This window comes from Schistocerca gregaria, chromosome 4, assembly GCF_023897955.1.
Source record: "Schistocerca gregaria isolate iqSchGreg1 chromosome 4, iqSchGreg1.2, whole genome shotgun sequence".
In the NCBI taxonomy this organism is placed as follows: Eukaryota; Metazoa; Arthropoda; class Insecta; order Orthoptera; family Acrididae; genus Schistocerca; species Schistocerca gregaria.
Window position 1 is genome coordinate 211,189,926 of NC_064923.1, and position 20,588 is coordinate 211,210,513.

The 20,588-nt window shown below is 42.5% G+C and overlaps 1 non-coding gene across 1 annotated transcript; it reads right to left on the minus strand.

Moving 5' to 3' along the window:
- Positions 1 to 19,565: 19,565 nt before the first annotated feature.
- Trnat-ugu (transfer RNA threonine (anticodon UGU)) lies at positions 19,566 to 19,639 on the minus strand. Its single transcript has one exon. It is a non-coding gene; the product is annotated as a tRNA-Thr (tRNA).
- Positions 19,640 to 20,588: the final 949 nt, after the last annotated feature.

Below are 20,588 nucleotides of genomic sequence, written 5' to 3' on the forward strand. Positions count from 1 at the left end.
TTATGTCCTCTTTACCTTGTCTGAAAATCCTTGTTTATCTCCCACAGTCGCAGAATTTCTTCATTACATCTACCTCGAGGTCTCCAACTTTCCAGCTAATCCCATTGCTACTACTTATAACTTTCGTTTTTCTTCGATTGACACTTAGTTCATATTCAGTTCTCAGTACAGCGATAATTTCGTTCAGGACGTCATGTAATTCTATCTCATCTCAAGTGGGGACAGTTATTGACATCGGAGAAAATTATTACTGATATTATTTCACCACGTGTTTCCACTCATTCCTCATACTATGCTTTCTTTTCGTTACTGCTTCTCTGACGAACGAATTGAACAGTAGTGGAGAAAGGCTGCACCCCTTTTTTTACACCTTTCTATTAGATTGGCGACTAAGTCCGTAGTATTTTTGATTTGGCTTGTTGGTACTCCGATTGTTATAGGTTTACTTAAAAATGGTAATTTTTTATTTGCATTTCACTGTTGCTATTCTAGCTTACATATTATCATTTGGAAATAATGAGTGGAACTATGGAGACCAGAAAATGGAGTGCCAAGTGGAGAAATCGGAACATTTCCGACGTATTCCTCTTTTTTAGTTCAATAGAGGGTGACTGTACCGGAGGCAACAAGAAGCTTTTGTGCCATGTGTATAACACCATTTGACAGAGCACGGCAAGAAAACGGTTTTCTTTCAGGAAGAGCTACGGGGTTTGAGGAAGATGGTTTAAACGCATTAATCCACAGCGATCCCCGTCACTGTACTCAAGAGCTGTGGCCAATATGACATAGTGCGACATTTTCATGCTATAGGGAGGGTATAAAAATCGGATGAATTGATACCGCATGCCAAAATACAAAAATCAGCGGATGACCATTGTGCATCTATGTTTGCTCGTCTTCAATTGACTCGTGATCAAAACCGACCATTCCTATCCTGCGTCGGTATTGGTGACGAGAAATGGAATCATTAAGCTGACATAAAGAAAACAAAGGAATGGTTAGGCACAATCAAAGCAGCAACTGCGTGCATCAACAAAAGATAATGTTATGCATCCGGTGGAACAGCGGCGGTGTGATTACCTGAGAATTGCTTCCCCGAGGTGTAAATATCACTAATGACAATTGTTGTCGACAATGGAGACATCTCGCAAACGCAGTCTAAGAATAAGGACCAGAATGACTGGGTGAAGTGATGCTATTCCATTATAGCGCCCGCCCGCATTCTGCTAGACTGACACGAAAGTACTATACTAAATTTTGGTTGGGAAGCAATTCCGCACCCACCCTATTCCCCTGATCTTACGCCATCAGATTTGGCAGACAGTTGTAAACAGCGCAGGAGAATACGTTATTGACGAGTCGAGCCTGTGTTACGTCTGTGTGTCGCGTTTATAACTGCGGAAAAACGGTACGATTTTATGCACTAGCCCAATAAATCCGATGAATCCGTCTTTAGTCCTGCATTCTTACTGTTCCTTCTTTAAAGCACTGTGACAGAAAAATAGAGAACCAGGTGCCTCAATCATTTTTCTGCATTCCTCATCAAACACTTTTGATATATATCAACAAATTTTGTTGTTGCAGTAATTAAGGAGGAACGTATTCGCCTTTTATATCTGTTGCTCTGAAAGGAGCATTTTACCTCCGGCGTTCAGTATATTGAAATATGAATACTTCATATACGGGAAGATCCGATTTGTTTCCCATTACAAACAAAATGAAATTTAATGCGCAATTTTACGTGTCAGTTAGACGGAGAGGTCACAAATTAGTCGAGTGTGATACTCGTTTTATCGATACGTATTAAAAGGGACAGTAAGTCTAGAAGAGGAACCAGTACCACAGCGGCGACAGCACTTCTCTGGCCCTCGATGACTGCTTCCACCAAGAATGCTAATGAGTTGCTGCTGGATTGCTGTTTAATCGTACGTGTTTCTCTGCGACTGTTAATACGTAACGACAAAACAAAACAAGCTCTAGATTGATCTGGAACCGCTCTATCGAAAGAGCATGTAAAGTTTCTTTTTAAAAATCGTTTTATTTGTAATTGAAAACAAACCAATGCTTTCTGTCGACATTGGGCTTCGCATGAATGACGTGAATAGCGCTGTTTGTCTGGGCTGAATCCAGCAACACAAAGCAAGAATGAAATTGCAGGTATCAAACACTAGCTAAAAGCGCCTGACGACTCTTACTAAAGAGAACATTTATATATACGCTACTGGCCTTTAAAATTGCTACACCAAGAGGAAATGCAGATGATAAACGGGTATTCATTGGACAAATAAATTATACTAGTCCTGACATATGATTACATTTTCACACAATTTGGGTGCATAGATTATGAGAAATCAGTATCCAGAGCAACCACCTCTGGCCGTAATAATGGCCTTGATACGCCTGGGCATTGAGTCAAACAGAGCTTGGATGGCGTGTACAGGTACAGCTGCCCACGCAGCTTCAACACGAAACCACGGTTCATCAAGAGTAGTGACCGGCGTATTGTGACGTGCCAGTTGCTAGGCCACCATTGACCAGATGTTTTCAATTGGTGACAGATCTGGATAATGTGCTGACCAGGGCAGAAATCGAACATTTTCTGCATCCAGAAAGGCCCGTACAGGATTGCAACACGCGGTCGTGCATTATCCTGCTGAAATGTAGGGTTTCACAGGAATCGAATGAAGGTCAGGGCCACAGGTCGTAACACATGTCAAATGTAACGTCCACTGTTTAAAGCGCCGTCAGTGCGAACAAGAGGTAACCGAGTCGTGTATCTAATGGCACCCCATAACATCACGCCGGGAGATACGCCCCTATGGCAATTATGAATACACGTCTCCAATGCGCGTTCACCGCGATGTCGCCAAACACGGATGCGACCATCATGATGCTGTAAACAGAACATGGATTCAAAAAATGGCGTTTTACCATTCGTACACTCAGATTCGTCATTGAGTACACCGTCGCAGGCGCTCCTGTCTGTGATGCAGCGTCAAGGATAACTGCAGCCATGGTCTCCGAGCTGATAGTCCATGCTGCTGCAAACGTCGTCGAACTGTTCGTGCATATGTTTGATGTCTTGCAAACGTCCCCATCTGTTGACTCAGGGATCGAGACGTGGTTGGACAATCCATTACAGCCATGAGGGTGAGATGCCTGTCATCTTGACTGCTACTGATACGAGGCCGTTGGGATCCGGCACGGCGTTCTGTACTACCCTCCTTAACCCACCGATTCCATATTCTGCTAACAGTCATTGGATCTCGACCGACGCGAGCAGCAATGTCGCGATACGATAAACCGCAAACGCGACAGGCTGCAATCCGACCTTTATCATTTGCGTATCACAGCATCATCTTCCTGTCGGTTAAATTTCGCTTTTGTAGCACGTCATCTTCATGGTGTAGAAATTTTAAGGGCCAGTAGTGTAGTTGAAACATGCATAGCAGTTTCAATTCGTTTCATAATAATTCTTCCCTTGGTTGCTTTCATTCATTGTGATTTTCAGGAATAATACTGGAGATATATGTATGTGTGAGGTTGGCATATTACGTACAATTTTTACGTAAAACAACTTGTTCTCAAGCAAGGTTTGAAAATACGTTTGACCGACGTGACACCTTCTCTTCTCCTCTTCCTTCGCCATCAACATATCTCGAATAGGAGGACTCTGGTTGTCAGTCCGCTCGCGCATTAGTGGGCTGCAGAAGGGCGGAACCAGCTGGCAAACAACCAGCGCTCGCGAAATTAGAGCCTGTACATTCAGGAGATCATAACTGCGCACTGTTAGAATTATAGCCTCAGTTTTCGAGCGGGATCGATTGGCTTCATGCCTTACACTGTACTTTTATCTCATTACTACACCAGGTGAAGTTGTTGAAGCTTCCTTGGCGGTCGTTGTACTGAGAATACTCAGAGAGTCTCAGAGATACAGCATACACTTCATCCACACAAAACATGGAAAATGGACATTAAAAAAAATTAGGTGTAATTTTACATGCATTCCAAAGCTGGCTGTGCCTGTTAATGCTGCTACCTAGTGGCAAAGCTGTACAGTGAGCCGGTGTGCTATCGATATTGAAAACTTCTGGGGCCGCGTCTCTAGGCAATGCCTTCGTCGGCGTCTCGCTAGATGCTGACTAAAGCCATGTGCTGCCCTCTGGTATCGTGTAGGACTTTCGTTTTCCCGGCGTAGTGCAGCAACTCAATGTGGCATGGATTCAACTAGTCGATGGAAGTTCCCTGAAGAAATACTGAGCCTTGCTGCCTCTATAGGCGTCCATAATTGCGAAAGTGTTTGCAGCACATGATGTTATGCACGAACTGACCTCTTGATTATGTTCCATCGGATTCCTGTCTGACGATCTGTGTGGCCTAATCATTCACTCGAATTGTCCAGAACGTCCTTCAAACTAATCGAGAACAGTTGTGGCCTGGAGACATGACATTGCCGTTTGGGATCATGAAGTCCATGAATGGCTACCAAAGCCGCCGGAGTGGCCGTGCGGTTCTAGGCGCTGCAGTCTGGAACCGCGAGGCCGCAGGTTCGAATCCTGCCTTGGGAATGGATGTTTGTGATGTCCTTAGGTTCGTTAGGTTTACGTAGTTCTAAGTTCTAGGGGACTGATGACCTCAGAAGTTGATTCCCATAGTGCTCAGAGCCGTTTGAACCATTTAATGGCTACCAAATGTTCCCACGTATCCAAACATTACCATTTCCAGTTGGACCTTAAGGCCCAGTCTGTTCCATGTAAAAACATATCACTTAATAGGGGAGCTACCATGAGCTTCCTGAGTATGTTACTGCGAACTGTGGTCCATGCCTTCTTGGGGTCTGCGACACACACTAAACCTACAATACCTCTTACCAACCGATAAGGTCAAGAGCCCAAGGGGGAATTTGCTGTTGGCAAAGTAATTCACGTCAATCAGTTGTTGCCTTAGCTCATTAATGCCAAACTCTGCTGCACTACCTGCCCTGACGGTAAGTTAGTCGTAGCCCCTCACTGATTTCTGTGGTAATTTACGCAGTATTGCTTGTCTATTAGCATGACAACTCTACGCGAACGCCACTTCTCTCAGTCGTTAACTGAAGGCAGCCGGCCACTGCGTTGTCTGTGGTGCGCCGTAATGCCGAAGTTTTGGATTTCTCGGCGGACTCTTGAAACTATGAACTCCGTAATTTTGAATTCGGTAACGATTTCCGAAACGGAATGTCCCATACGTCTAGCTCCAACTACTTCTCCGCGTTAAAAGTCCGTTAATTCCTTTCTTGCGTCCATAATCACGCCGGAAAACTCTTCACATGAATTGCCTGAGTACAAACGATTTTTCCGCCGGCGCATTGGCCTCTTACAACGTGTGAACGCAATACTACCGCCATCTGTATATGAGCATATCGCCGTCCCGTTACTTCTGTCACCTCGTTGTAAAGCGCCGTACGTGATTCGGCCCATCGTCATCTCATCTCTAGCTAATGAGAGCGTTAGTGAGTCCTCTGGGACAGCAGGGGAGCTGTATGCATGTGGAGTTGATGCGATGTGATTGGCTCAGTGTTACCTTGGAACGGAATTCGGTGACATCGTGTACAGTATATTTTTACAGGGTCACCTGAAAGTAAAGCGAAGTGCCATGATGTGTCTTGCATCTAACCCGAGCATTGTTTTGGGTGTGTTACGCTTGGTGGGTCAGATAATTTTCTGTCGAGATTACGAGCTCTTAATGTACTGCTGAATGTGCTGCCTGGATTATCTGTAGGTCAACAAGCGCAACAAGTACAGCATGTGTCATTTGCTAATTTAATTGGATTCCACCGTACTGCTCGTGGATTTCATAATACAAAAGGAACTGAAAAGTCAGACCAACAGACGATGCGACTTACATTTTTGTACGCAAGCACTTGTCAGCTTCTGTTAATAATCTACCAAACTGATTAATTTTTTTAATTCTTTGAGGTGTTTGGGAGCGCTTGATTTCAAGTGGTGTACTGCGAGTGTTACAGTATGTTGTCAGACTCTTCGCCGATCTTTTCAGTATTTAATTTTGGCTTAGTGTCGTTAAGTTGTGTGATTGCTCGCTTGGGTATTTATCGCTGCAGTGCTTTTAAAATTATATATGAACGCCTATATTCTTGCTAAATGTTTTTTAATTATTTTAAAAGCAATTCTTCTTAATAGCTCTGCTCTCTGTTAATTTTTAGTGATTTTTTTTTCCTTAAAAAGATTTTTGGCTAAGCTGCGATTCACGTCATAAACGGTGCCTTTGAAATCATATTGGGGGACACGTCTTTTAGTACATTTTCTTCACGCATTAGTAATTATTTGCTAATTTATGTGACAGTGTAGAGTTGAATTTTATTCAATAAGGCCACTGACTCAAGATCTTTTTTAACGCTACTTGGTTTAAAGACCACATTACCTTAGAAAATGATCCTGCCTTACCACAGTTTAAAGGATTTAGTTGATTTCTCCATTTTAAGACCTTATCTCTACTTCTTTCTTATCTGTATATTAAAGAGTTAGTTGGGCTAATATGTGATTCATTTCACTCCACCTGCTTTGAATCCATATTTTGGGATGTTTTCCTTATCTGTAGTAATTTGGCAAAGTATTTGACAAACCTTGTTTGTTTAAAAGCATTGTTGGTTCTCAAAGCACATTACCTGGGGTCTTTCGTGTGAAGTGTTCCTTTATTTTAGAGTGTAAATGGTTTTACTTGCTTAGTCTGTTTCAAGATATTTATTGTAATAAACATTTATGCGTGTTTTAGATCACTGAGGAGTGTGATCCCCTCTGTATAATAGCTCTTATCTGTTTCAGAAACGAACTTATTTGAAATGCTGCATACAGCGGTTACTATGAAAAAGCTGTCAGAAAATATTGCACCTGCAAAGGAATTGTTACCTAACTTAGTGTTTAAACTGTTCATGTTTTAAAGAAATACTGTCGTTAATTTTTATTGGCTTTTATTGTTGTTAGAATGAAATTTTCACTCTGCCACGGATTGTGCGCTGATATGAAACCTCCTGACAGATTGAGTGTGCCGGACCGAGACCAGAATTTGGGACATACGTCTTTCGTGACCAAGTGTGCTCTATCGACAGAGCTACTCAGGACGACTCACGGTCCCTGCTTGCAGCTTTACTTCCAGGAGTAGCTCGTTCCTTACCTTCCAAATTTAACAGAAGTGCCAGACTAGCACTCGTGACAGAAAGGATGCTGTGGATATATGGCTTTGCCACAGAATGGGGGGTTTCCAGAATGAAATTTTCACTCTGCAGCGGAGTGTGATTTGATATCAAACTTCGTGACCGATTGAAACTGTATGCCGGACTGAGACTCGAACTCGTGGCCTTTGTCTTTTGAAGGCACCTTGTGTATTGGCGAAGCTACCCTCCCCCCCCCCCCCCCCCCCCAAGACTCACGACCCAATGTCCTACCTTTGGAAAGTAGGAGACGAGATAGTGGCGGAACTAACGCTGTGAGTCGTGCATGGGTGGCTTAGTCGGTAGAGAACGTGAACACAGAGGCGAAGGTCCCAAGTTGTAGTCCCGGTCCGTCACACAGTTATAATCGGACACGAAGTTTTATTGTTGTTACATCCTTAATCTCGTCGTTTTTGTTGGAATTACTTGGTAAAATAAAATTACGCAGAACTGTACGCGTTTTGCCTCTGAACTGGAGTGCCAGATGCCTTTAACTATCGAACGCCGTGGATTTTCTTGTGGTCATTTTAAGACAGTTCAGTCTCTATAGCAGCGTGGCAGGTCCACTCGCCTGTTGCTCCACACTCAGCAAGTGCTGACCGGGTGAGTGAGTAAATTGCCGACCTCGTGTTTCCGCGTCACCTGCAAAGCGAGTGATGCGGTAAACGTTCGTCGGTCGTTCGGACTCGACACATGCAAGCGGTGCTCCAGTTCGTAGAGCAGCTCGCTAGCTCACTGCCTCGTTGATTGCTGAAGGTCTGTCGAGCCGAAATGACGATAAAACAGCAACAAGATGCTTTTAGCAATCTCCGTCCCAGATGGAGCAATTCAATTTCAATTGAGAGGTGACATTTTCGCCCGGTTGACGGGTCCTGTATAAGCTCAAACCATTAGATGACAGTGCCAGCTTTGCACCATTAGGCCACCATTAGGCTCCTAGGTCAGCTAATTTCCCCTCCAGTCACCACGAACTGCGACGCTGCGTAGGTGCAGCAGAGAAGCAGAACATCGAACATTCTCGACGGAGTATGAGACGAGTTTGGCTATCGTATGGGCGTTTGTCGTGCGTCCGGTAGGGGCATCTGTAGAAGGAAGGTGAAGACCTTGACCATAAATTCAATTGGATAAAGTTCCCCAAGATGTATATGTACGCGTGTAAAACGTGTGACTAGGATTCTTCTTTTGACGTTTTATTAGGTGTGGGTTTTCATCAACATTTACACCAATTAACAGAACAGGGATAGTTTGATCTGATAATGATATTAATATATTCATTAAGTTGGTATAGAATCTGATGTAGGTTTGTAGACCGAAACAGGTCTTCAATATCCAGAATGAGATTTTCACTCTGCAGCGGAGTGTGCGCTGATATGAAACTTCCTGGCAGATTAAAACTGTGTGCCCGACCGAGACTCGAACTCGGGACCTTTGCCTTTCGCGTAAGCTGTGAGTACCGGGCGTGAGTCGTGCTTCTGTAGCTCAGTTGATAGAGCACTTGTCCGCGAAAGGCAAAGGTCCGGAGTTCGAGTCTCTGTCGGGCACACAGTTTTAATCTGCCAGGAAGTTTCAGGTCTTCAGTAAATAAATTTTATCAAGAACTTTTGGCGGTAATCGTGACATTCTTAAATATTTACGAGCTGTGTGGTAACGCCTTCTGGAAGTAATGATGGTTATAATTAATCTTTCGCTACCTGAGCAGGCGTAGACGGGAAACGATTGATCGGGTGGGTACCCAACTTTATAGGAATGATTTCCAGACTGTGCGCTGCAGGATTTGCAGTGCTGGTAGTGTTATAATGTCATGACCTCCCTTCAGGACCGATGCTGACACAGTGACGTAGGGCTGAAACACAAGCGTCAATGTGCATTACAGCAGCACACAACTAACGTGGGTCAGGACAAAGTGAGCAGGACTTTACTGGTGAGTCTATTTCGTTGAGACAACAGCAATGGTGCTGCTATTCTTCGCCACTGTCGGCATATTCAGGGAATACGGGTAGAATCTCTTTCTTCACCGGGACTGCCTACCGTGACTGTTAAGTTGGAAGTATCTGGCGATTTGGGAACTACTACAGGGAAAGGCCGACGAGCAATTGTACTGCAAAGTTTTGAAGAAGTCTTGTATCCATAGCACACGAGCTGTTTTAAAGGCACACCTGCAGGAATAGCGGAATTTACATAAGAAATATTTCAAAACGTAATAAATAAATAAATAGATAAAAATTGATTTCTACGAACGGTTGTATCGCGTATAGGATACAACGTAGAATTACGTCTCTCGTTTTGCGAGAGGGACTACACCCTTGTGTTTTAAGAGCGAGTCTAGACGTATGCTTTTCTGTGATCACGGCAGATGTATATGGCACACTGACATTAACATTTATATTTCGCTTAATGTAAGTCTCATTGTAAATTTATTGGTTACGTGTGATAATTGACTGTTACTTATTATTAAGAAATATTGAAATATGTTTAAAGTCACCTCAGCTATACTGCATCCTGGCATGGGGAAAGGTTCCGTGTTCATTAAATGTAATGGTCCAGTATGACCCGTTTGTCCTGTGAGTAAATGTTTTCGAAGTCAGATAAAAGAAGTTTTCATCTGAAGAGATATCCACGGTCAAGTAAAGGAATCAGAACGGGTGTTGCGCAGAAAGCCATTGTCAAGCGCGTCTAACGAAAGTAACATATTTAGAAACATTATTTATTTAATAAATTACTTAATAATTATAGTAAGTGGGTTCACTTCCTTGCGTCTATCCAAGCACGATCCCGTCAGAATTAGTAATAAAAGAAAATTTGAATTGTGTTACAACAGCTGAATATTCCACGGTCCACCGCTCGAAAAGTGCTGTGAACAGCTGTGAAATGGAATCTTTAGTGAGGTTCCAAAGACTGCCGTGGATGCAGACGGAAGTCATACTGAGGAATGCTTGTAACCTGAAATGCGAACACGGTACTCAATTATCAAATGTTACCGTTGCATGTGCAAATTAAAACGTTTTTCTCTAAGTGGTTTATTCGATATTTCTATTCCGTATGTCCTTACGAAAGTTTTCACAATGTTTCACTGTTCTCTGGTCACTCATTTTTCCGGCCGGACCTCTCACGTAGCGATAGTTTTATTATAACCACACCATATATGAACTTTATCTAGCCAAGAAAAACTTGCTGTCCTAGTGTACCAAAGTACAAACTTGAAACTGGAAACAATACGTGGGAAGTGTGTGATTTAATCTCGTTCTTCACAGTATCAGTCTTTCAGTCCAAGCCATCAGTTGCAATTTACCTCGAGGTTCTACCTTTATTCCTATAGAAGGAAGAGTAAAACTGGACGAATCCTTTTGAAACTCCTGCACTGTAATGTGTTCCATGGCGTGAGTCTTACTTCCCAAGCCGGAACATAAACTAACTTGGTCACATTCTTATAAGTGGTAACAATCGTCAATGAAGTCCACGCCGATCAGCGCATTATATATCAAGTTACTGTGCATTTCGCTAAACTGTTCTGATACACAGAACAGTAATGAAAGGAGATCTCTGGCTATCAGCGCATGACCGTTTATACGATGACATTCCGTGACTTAACGTCAGTTACGTCCACCACCTCGCTTTGCGCCCTGTCTCTTTATTCATGAACGCTACCTCATCAACAGGGTATTCATGACGTCCTCAAAGTTCTTGTTGAGGATCGGAATTCTGCTGCGCCCGAAAAGGGGCGCGGTATGGCGCTTCTAAGCCAGATAGTCGACTGTGAATCGATAGTATCGACAAGCAGGAGGAGTACGAAACGTGCTCTCAAACGGGTTACAACACTGGCCTGGATAATCAGCTGTCGAATACATCGTAACAAAATGTATATAAATGCAAAGTATTTGAAACACGGTACTAAATTTGCCAGTCCGCCACTACGGAGCACTTCAATGAAAATTTAACTCCACTACATAGCGATTGTAACCAAGGTTCAATTCAAACAATAACTTCATATGAAAGAGTTATTTACTGGCAGTATACGTCGATGACCAAGGAGATAGTTTAGGACATCACACACATCCATGCCCGAGGCAGGATTCGAACCTGCGACCGTACCGGACACGCGGTTCCAGACTGTAGCGCCTAGAGCCGCTCGGCCACTCTGGCCGGCACTTATGTTCTCAACACTTGTTACTGCAATAGTTTTAAAAGTTCCTCTACATACAAGGTTGTTAATTTTATTACTTCACATTACATAGCCTTATAGATGCGCCCGGATAATCAGCCACCTGAAAGCGCTGCTTCCTGGATTTGGAAGGTGAAGCTTGCTCCGTATCGAATTAGCCTCGCGCATTAACGATGAGAGCTACCGAGCAATCCAACCTGGATGTGGTTTTAGGAGTGGGAGTGTTCCATATCCAACTCGATAAATACCGGACTGGTACCCAAGCCTCATCTCATACGCGCTAATGACCTCAGTAGTTGAGCGCCCTTAAAACCCCCCATCTCATACGCGCTACGTAAATTTGTGGAAAACGTTCTCGCACTTGATCAAGAGGTTTACTCTGAGCAGAGACTGATGAGGTACAGATGTTTTCATCCTAGATCAGAGGGTGTTGGGAGTGAAAGAGGCGGGGGATCGCGGCATTGTTTCCCAAGTTGATTTCCCTTCACTTTATCTTAAATTTCCGAGTGTGACTTCACATATGGGACGAGTGCAATGTTTTCTATAAATTTCATTCTCTTTGCAACTCTCCCGTCACCACCTGTTGGTAACACTTCAGAAACCCATATAACAATGCCGACCCCACAAGGAAACGGGAAATAGGCAGGAAGAAAAATATTACGTAGCACCATAGATTATTTCAATGTATGGCCGTCTCACGTTATGCGAGTTCATTGCAGAGTAACACATACTTGCATAGTACGGAAATTTCTTTCTCTCTAGTTGATTTTAGCGTTACATCAGTGATTACTAATCGCTCTCATTAGTTCTGGTAGTTCAGAAGCCAACCTCACAATCTTCCTATGAATTTATTTGTAACCGGTGACACGTTCTGCAGCGAAACAAGAGTTTATTGTAGGATATGTGACTTAATGTGTATAGAAATTCCTCTAGGAACCCTTCTGTAACGTTTACCTGTTACATACCACGGCTGTTGTGTAATATCTAGTAATGTATGCCTATAGTATTAACTTCTCACTAATTTTTCTATGACTTTTTGTTTAAAGTCTTCCAAATACCCCACTGTCAGATTTTTTTTAATCTACTCTAACCCTGCACTCATTACTCGTTTCTTTAGTTGGATTGCCGTCATATTATCTTACACTTTCAACTATGACTTCACTGATGTCATTAGTGCAATGGTGTCTACATATTTCGTTGTCTTTGTAACACTCCAAACATGCCACATACGGGTGGGGTTTTAGAAGGCATTTCCCATTCGAATCTGTCACCCCGCAGCTCAATGATGACCGTTTTCAAAATTTCAGACAGATTTTTCATACTGAGAATCGAACCTGAAACCTTGGCTTTCCATGTCAGTGCTCATACTAACTGAATTTCCGGAAATGATCGACGATTCGCCTTTACAGACTTAGTTCTGTCGAAAGCACATCCTATGTTCCAAACTATACGTTTGTTCTGCATAACATCGATGAAAAGGCCTTGTAAACAACTCCCTTCACGTCGAATCTTGAGTGTACTTCACCAGTGTGGAACTTATTCCAGTCAACTGAATAGCGAGAAGTTTTGATTTAATCAAGGCGAGAGCGTCTCTAAAATTGACTCCAGTTGCAGACATTAAGGGAAAAACAACAGCATCACTGACGGCACATTTCCAGAAACTTATGTTCGAACAAGAAGTATACCATCCCCCCACATTTATTTCACGCAATAGAATCACAGCATAAGCAGAAAGATATAGGCTTTTTACGAAAGTCGCAAATGTAATAAGACACGGGTAAATGATACTGTTTCACAATATACACATCACAACACAACGAGCAATGCCCAGAGGTAGGTGTGATGACGGAGTCGATGAATGACTTGGAATCCGGACGCTACGTGCGCTCTATGTTCAAATAGGACGAAGTGGATGTGAAACACACGGTCAGTTATCTTTCGTATCCTTTACATCGGCACGACTTATTTCTTTTTCTATGTTATCACGATCACAATTACTTAAGTTACTATCGAACCCCGCCGCAACTGGCTTTTGTATAATACAATATCTGGCCTTCATATGGCCGCGTATTTAATTTCAACCTGAAGTAAGTCACATTCGTTGCAGACGTGTTTGTGATACTGCAGGGCAGCGAAATTCTGAAGGCTAATCCCACAAGGATATGAGCTTATTAATCTTATCTAAAAAACAGTTCGACAAATTCTGATCGACATAGAGTATCTAACTTTGCTACTCAGTCACAATTAGGGACTTTTAAATTTAACAGCACTGTAGACTGCAATGTGCAAGTGACTGGGGGCTGTATGAAAATACACAATTTATCATCAACAGATGGCAAGGAACAACTTGCAATACATGACAAAGTTCACTACAACATATTGTACACCTCACGGACAGAACACTACGAGAACTCTTTAAGAAAAAAGCAGCTATTAAATAATACACAAGCTGCAAGTAACATGTATATAGCAAAATTCAGTTCTGAAAGGGCCCGAAGCCTGATATTCAGTACCAGCATATTAAGATTGTCAAATAAGTACTGAATAACAGGAACCAATCCCATATAATTAGAGTCTACAATGAAAGAATACCCATAAAATCAAACTTAAGAAATTCAAACTACACGATGGCTAGCCAAAGAATTAAAACTAACAATAAACTTACATTACAGGCCATTAAAATTGCTACACCACGAAGATGACATGCTACAGACGCGAAATTTAACCGACAGGAAGAAGATGCTGTGATATGCAAATGATTAGCTTTTCAGAGCATTCACACTAGGTTGGCGCCTATGACGACACCTACTAGGTACTGACATGAGGAAAGTTTTCAACCGATTTCTCATACACAAACAGCAGTTGACCGGCGTTGCCTGGTGAAACGTTGTTGTGATGCCTCATGTTAGAAACAGATATGCGTACCATCACGTTTCAGACTTTGATAAAGGTCGGATTGTAGCCTATCGCGATTGCGGTTTATCGTATCGTCACATTGCTCCTCGCATTTGTCGAGATCCAATGACTGTTAGCAGAATATGGAATCGGTGGGTTCAGGAGGGTAATACGGAACGCCGTGCTGTATCCCAACGGCCTCGTATCAGTAGCAATCTAGATGGCAGGCATCTTCTCCGCATGGCTGTAACAGATCGTGCAGCCACGTCTAGATCCCTGAGTCAACAGATGGGGACGTTTGCAAGACAACAACCATCTGCACGAACAGTCCGACGACGTTTGCAGTAGCATGGACTATCAGCTAGGAGACCATGGCTGCGGTTACCCTTGGCGCTGCATCACAGACAGGAGCGCCTGCGATGGTGTACTCAACGACGAACCTGGGTGCACGAATTTTCGGTTGAATCCAGCTTCTGTTTACGGCAAGATGATTGTAGCATCGGTTTTTGTGACATCGCGGTAAATGCACACTGGAAGCGTGTATTCATCATCGCCATACTGGCGTATCACCCGGCGTGATGGTATGGGGTGCCATTAGTTACACGTGTCAGTCACCTTATGTTCGCATTGACGGCACTTTGAACAGCGGACGTTACATTTCAAATGTGTTACGACCCGTGGCTCTTCCCTTCATTCGATCCCTGCGAAACCCTAAATTTCAGCTGGATAATTCACGACCACCTGTTGCTGGTCCGGTACGGGCCTTTCTGGATACAGAAAATGTTCGACTGCTGCCCTGGCCAGCACATTCTCCAGATCTCTAACCAACTGAAAACGTCTGGTCAATGGTGACCGAGTAACTGGCACGTCACTACTCTCGATGAACTGTGGTATCGCATTGAAGCTGCATGGGCAGCTGTACCTGTACACGCCATCGAAGCTCAGTTTGACTCAATGCCCAGGAGTGTCAAGGCCGTTATTACGGCCAGAGGTGGTTGTTGTGGGTACTGATTTCTCATAATCTATGCACCCAAACCGAGTGAAAATGTAATCACATGTTAGTTGTAGTATTATATATTTGTCCAATGAATACCCTTTTATAATCTGCAGTTCTTCTTGGCGTAGCAATTTTAATGACCAGTAGTGTACAAAGATGTATAATAAAATGTTAACACGAATGATGCAAGAGTTGCAAAATTAAGTACGCTACCCCAAAGGAAATGCCAAACAGAATAAGCACGCAGACGAAATGGTTCAAATGGCTCTGAGCACTATGCGACTTAATTTCTGAGGTCATCAGTCGCCTAGAACTTAGAACTAATTAAACCTAACTAACCTAAGGACATCACACACATCCATGCCCGAGGCAGGATTCGAACCTGCGACCGTAGCGGTCACCCGGCTCCTGACTGCAGTGCCTAGAACCGCTCGGCCACTTCGGCCGGTCACGCAGACGAACAGGGTATCAGTCGTTGAAAGGCACAATTAATAGACAGACGTTTTATACAAAGTCACTGGCTGCGTAACCTCCTTTACAATCGAGTTAGTTGTCGTGAGCATACAGTCAGTCGTAGAGCGGAAAAACAAACTCACGCTGAGTGACTTGACAGGCCAGAAACCTCCTCTAGTGACTTGCTGTCCAGGAACAACTTGATATAATCTCCTCGGAGAGCAGAACAACGGACGGCCAATAGTCTTGGCCTTCGGCACCGTTCACACGTGTTGCCAGCCGCCAACAGGCACGCGGTTCCCGAGGCGTCTCTTCAAGTCCTTGCTGTTCACTTCCTGCACAACTAACTGCCAAGGTAAAACACGCATCCACGTGGTTAATTGTTTCCGCAATATCTACATCTACATGCATACTCCGCAAGCCACCTGACGGTGTGTGGCGGAGGGTACCCTGAGTGCCTCTATCGGTTCTCCCTTCTGTTGCAGTCTCATATTGTTCGTGGAAAGAAGGATTGGCGGTATGATTCTGTGTGGACTCTAATCTCTCTGATTTCATCCTCATGGTCTCTTCGCGAGATATACGTAGGAGGGAGCAATATACTTTTTGATTCTTCGGTGAAGGTATGTTCTCGAATCTTTAACAAAAGCCCGTACCGAGCTACTGAGCATCTCTCCTGCAGAGCCTTCCACTGGAGTTTATCTATCATCTGCGTAACGCTTTCGCGATTACTAAATCATCCTGTAACGAAGCGCGCTGCTCTCCGTTGGATCTTCTCTATCTCTTCTATCAACCCTGTCTGGTAAGGATCCCACACTGCTGAGCAGTATTCAAGCCTTGGGCGAACAAGCGTACTGTAACCTACTTCCTTTGTTTTCGGATTTCATTTCCTTAGGATTCTTCCAATGAATCTCAGTCTGGCATATACTTTACCGACGATCAACTTTATATGATCATTAATATTACGTGACATATAACTGCTATATCACTCCAACGGTATTTTTGTCCTCTCTTAAAGCTCTCCTCTGGCTGAATTTATTGTTAATTTCTTGGACAGCCTTATGGCAATGTGTAGGTTGGGCTGCTTCCTAGTAAGGACTATCGAGGTATAAATTAAGATTTTGCAGCTAAAAATTTTTGAACTATGTTAACAAAAGGATCAAATTCAACAATGCTTTTTTAATGTATATTTCTTTGTGTAAATGAAAAGTTTGTATCACTAAAATCAAAAATTTTATTTAGGAACTTTAGGAATTTTCATCGAAAAACAATAAAACATTTGTGAATTTTAGTAATCCGGTCAGGTGAACGTAACAATTTAATTTTTTGGCTTGTTTAATATTTAAAGAGATCTTGCTTTTGTTACCATTCTAGGCATTTTAAAGTTTTATTAAGCAAATTTAAAATTTGCCTACAATAATGCAAATAAATGTGGATGAAGTCAATAATAAGAAAATCATAATTTGCTAAATCATTGGGCATCCAACTACTAAGCTGATAAAGGACTTTTGATTGTTCTCTAATTTAATAAAACTATATATCTAAACAGATTAAAAGTAAGGGACATCGTGTTGTCACACGACCTTTCACTTCATGAAAGTCTCCATACAATGATCGTGTCAGTTTAAACAATTTTTCTACTTTTAACAGCAGAGGGGAAAAAAGAAGCATAATTTTCAAAATTTTAGTTAGTTTGTCATGTGGTTGAAAATTCTTCGTTTGTGTTACGCAGTTATACACTGTGTATACAAGACAATTTCTCTTAGTCAAATCTGGTACCACATCATTCACATTTTTTAAGAGCAGAAAGTTAGCTCCAAAAATAACATTCGATTTCTGTTGTCCCCACTTAGGTCAGATACGTATGAAAAGATGACACTGGCCAATAGCGTAAATGCATTGGAGATTTCATACTAAGTTGAGTATATGATATCGAACATGACATTACTTTTTAAGATTGGTTCAGCTTTCGAAGAAATACATTATTTCTGGATATGCCAAAGTGTGTAAAATAAGCGCTCCTGTCAACAGCAGTTGTATGTTTATTTAATAAACATCAGATGTTTGGCGGTCAGCTACATTGATATTCTTATCGCTAGCACCATAATGCTGACAAAGAAAAATCATGAACCTCATAAGTGTTGCCAATTCAGTAGTTTTGCCATTCATTCAATTGGGTTTGGGATATTCTTCAGAGGAAAAAAATCTTTTTGATTCTAAGTAAATTATATGGTTCTTTAGGTTTCTAAACTACTACCCGGAGGGATTTTTTTTTTACGTTGGAAACGTAAAAGTTAAGAGGATTTGTTTTCCAGAGTTTGCTGGATTTGCTCGAAATAAATTAGGAAAACTGATTACCATGCTTCAGGTTGTATTAAAAACTTTAGCATGGAAAACGTATTGGGTAGAGTTCATTCATATTTACAATTTGCATTCCCACAAGTGGCCGTAGTGAGCTATTAGGTTACGTTGTTGCGTTATATCTCTCATCATTAACGAAAGTGACCAATTTGACACATATCGCCTAAATGTGTTAATAGTGGACATAAAATTGGTGTTTGCGATTGAACTGACACTTGACCATCAAAAAGTAACTTTGTGTCCATCGAAAAGGATGCCTATCAGAAGTTGTATCTGCACAGTGGTCGTAGTGAGAACTTCCACTTGCGAATGTGAGAATGGTGGCATGTTGGGTGAGTGCGTCGTGTACTGGCAAGAAACATGTCGCACAAACGTGTGAACAGTGTGGACAATGTTTGTTATCCTTATGGTAAAGTAACGTTTGCTAGTGCAGACAAAAATTTCACGCCAATAGTAATGAAAGCCTACTACTACGTGCACTTTTGTTGTAAAGTAGGAGATATGGACAAGCAGTGGGCACCATACATTTGATGTAAAGCGTGTTACACAGACTTGCGGGACTGGATATATGGAAGAAAAACAGAAACGCCGTTTAATGTTCCCCTGGTACTGAGACAGTCGTCCGATCTTTCTACAATTTGCTAGTTTTGCATGAATCTTCTCATTAAAAGGATATTCAGGAAAAAATGGACTATCACATATCCCAATGTCCCTTCAGCTATTCGTCTTGTTCCCCCATTATGAGGAACTACCAGTTCCGTAGTCCCTCACCTCTAACCGCAGTGGTTCATCCAACGCAGAGCATGATCCAGACAAACACGACATAGGTAAGCCAAATATGGTTAGGATTCATCGCCATCCACTGATACTTTCACAGCCAACATTTCATCAAGTCATCACCAATCGATCACTCAACATGAGTTATATGAGCTTGTGACGGACCCGACGCTGTCAAAGAGGGGCGCACAATTGCTCACATCTAGACTCAAGCAGTGGGGAGCTCTTGATGAAGATTTTACTGTATCTGTTTTTCGAACACGTTAAATGACTCTGGAACCTATTTTCCCGTAGAAAGTGATGCAGTGTGTTGTAGAAGAGCAACTGTCCTTATCAGTAAACTTAATATAGAACACAATCCCGATGGCTGGTGGCTGTTCACTGCCTTAAAACTGTGTTATCGAACAATGACAATGTGTTGCCATGAACTCCAACCTGTTATTCAGTGCACTGGAAGGAAACATATGCCACCATGGAAAAAATGTTGAGAGCTATAAATTATAATGAATAGAAGTGGAATTTTCCTGGCAACTTGAGGTTCTAGCCATACTTCTATTGGTGCAGTTCGGCTACATAAAATATTAGTTTTCTGCGCAAGTGAGATAGCCGAGGTAAGGTTTCCCCACAACGTAAATGAAGACAGAAATTACAGTGAAAACCAGACCCTTAGCTGCGTGCAGGCATTGATAAATGTATCAATGGGCACACTTGAAAATGTGCGCTCCGACCGGGACTCGAACCCGGAATCTCCTGCTTACATTGCAGGCGCTCTATCCGACTGAGCCATCGAAGACAGAGGGGATAGTGCAACTGTAAGCACTTGTCTCTGGCACGCTCCGCGTGAGACACACACTTCCAATTTACTGACCACACACTACATTTGTAGTGACCCTGCCCATTATACTCATTACTCGCGGCAGTTAATATAGCGATTGCACTGAAGATCATTGGCCAGTAATCCTTATCTATACTAAGACATTATCTGTTCTTTCGGACACGTCCGAAGAGACTAGGGCGCAAAGAATTCCTTTCTTTTGTGCTCCGTTGATCGCTTGTATTGATTCCTGAGCCGCACTGCTGTGTACGAGGAGCAGCTTCCAATGTTGGCGTTATGCACTTCTACGGAGAAATCATACGTAAACTATTCCAGCTAAACACAGCGCTTCCTGGAGCGGTTGCATGTCAAGGCAGTGTCTATCTGTTTATACAAATATTGACATACTTCCTTCCTCAGCAGCTTCAAACAGTTTTGTTCCTTGCTGTCCTGTGTTATCACTATGGATTGTCAAACGTACTTTGTAATGATGTATTGTGTGGGTTTCGGGCTACTGTTCTCTATACTTTGTGGGAGCAATACAGTATGGGAAGATAATTTATTTCACGTAGCGCGGTTTCTTCCACGATTTATTTGTGCCACGTTGATCCCCATTATTTCTTCCTGTACATGACCGGAAGAACAAATACCATTGATGATCTTGCAGCTATCGAATAATGAAATTACAAAGAAATCCATACCTTTAGCTGCTTATAGACTTAAAGGTAAGCATCCAGATCGCCTATTGCATTTTCGCTAGTTATACCTTTATGGCCGAACAGCTCTGTAACTAGAGCTTCCATTCTGGTACTTACAGACCAAAACCTCAAGCTGTACTAGAATTAGTTTAATTTTAAAATACAGTCTCTACTGTTAAAGGTCATGTTATGTTTTACTGTGTGATATGCTGAGTCTAGTTCTGCTGCAG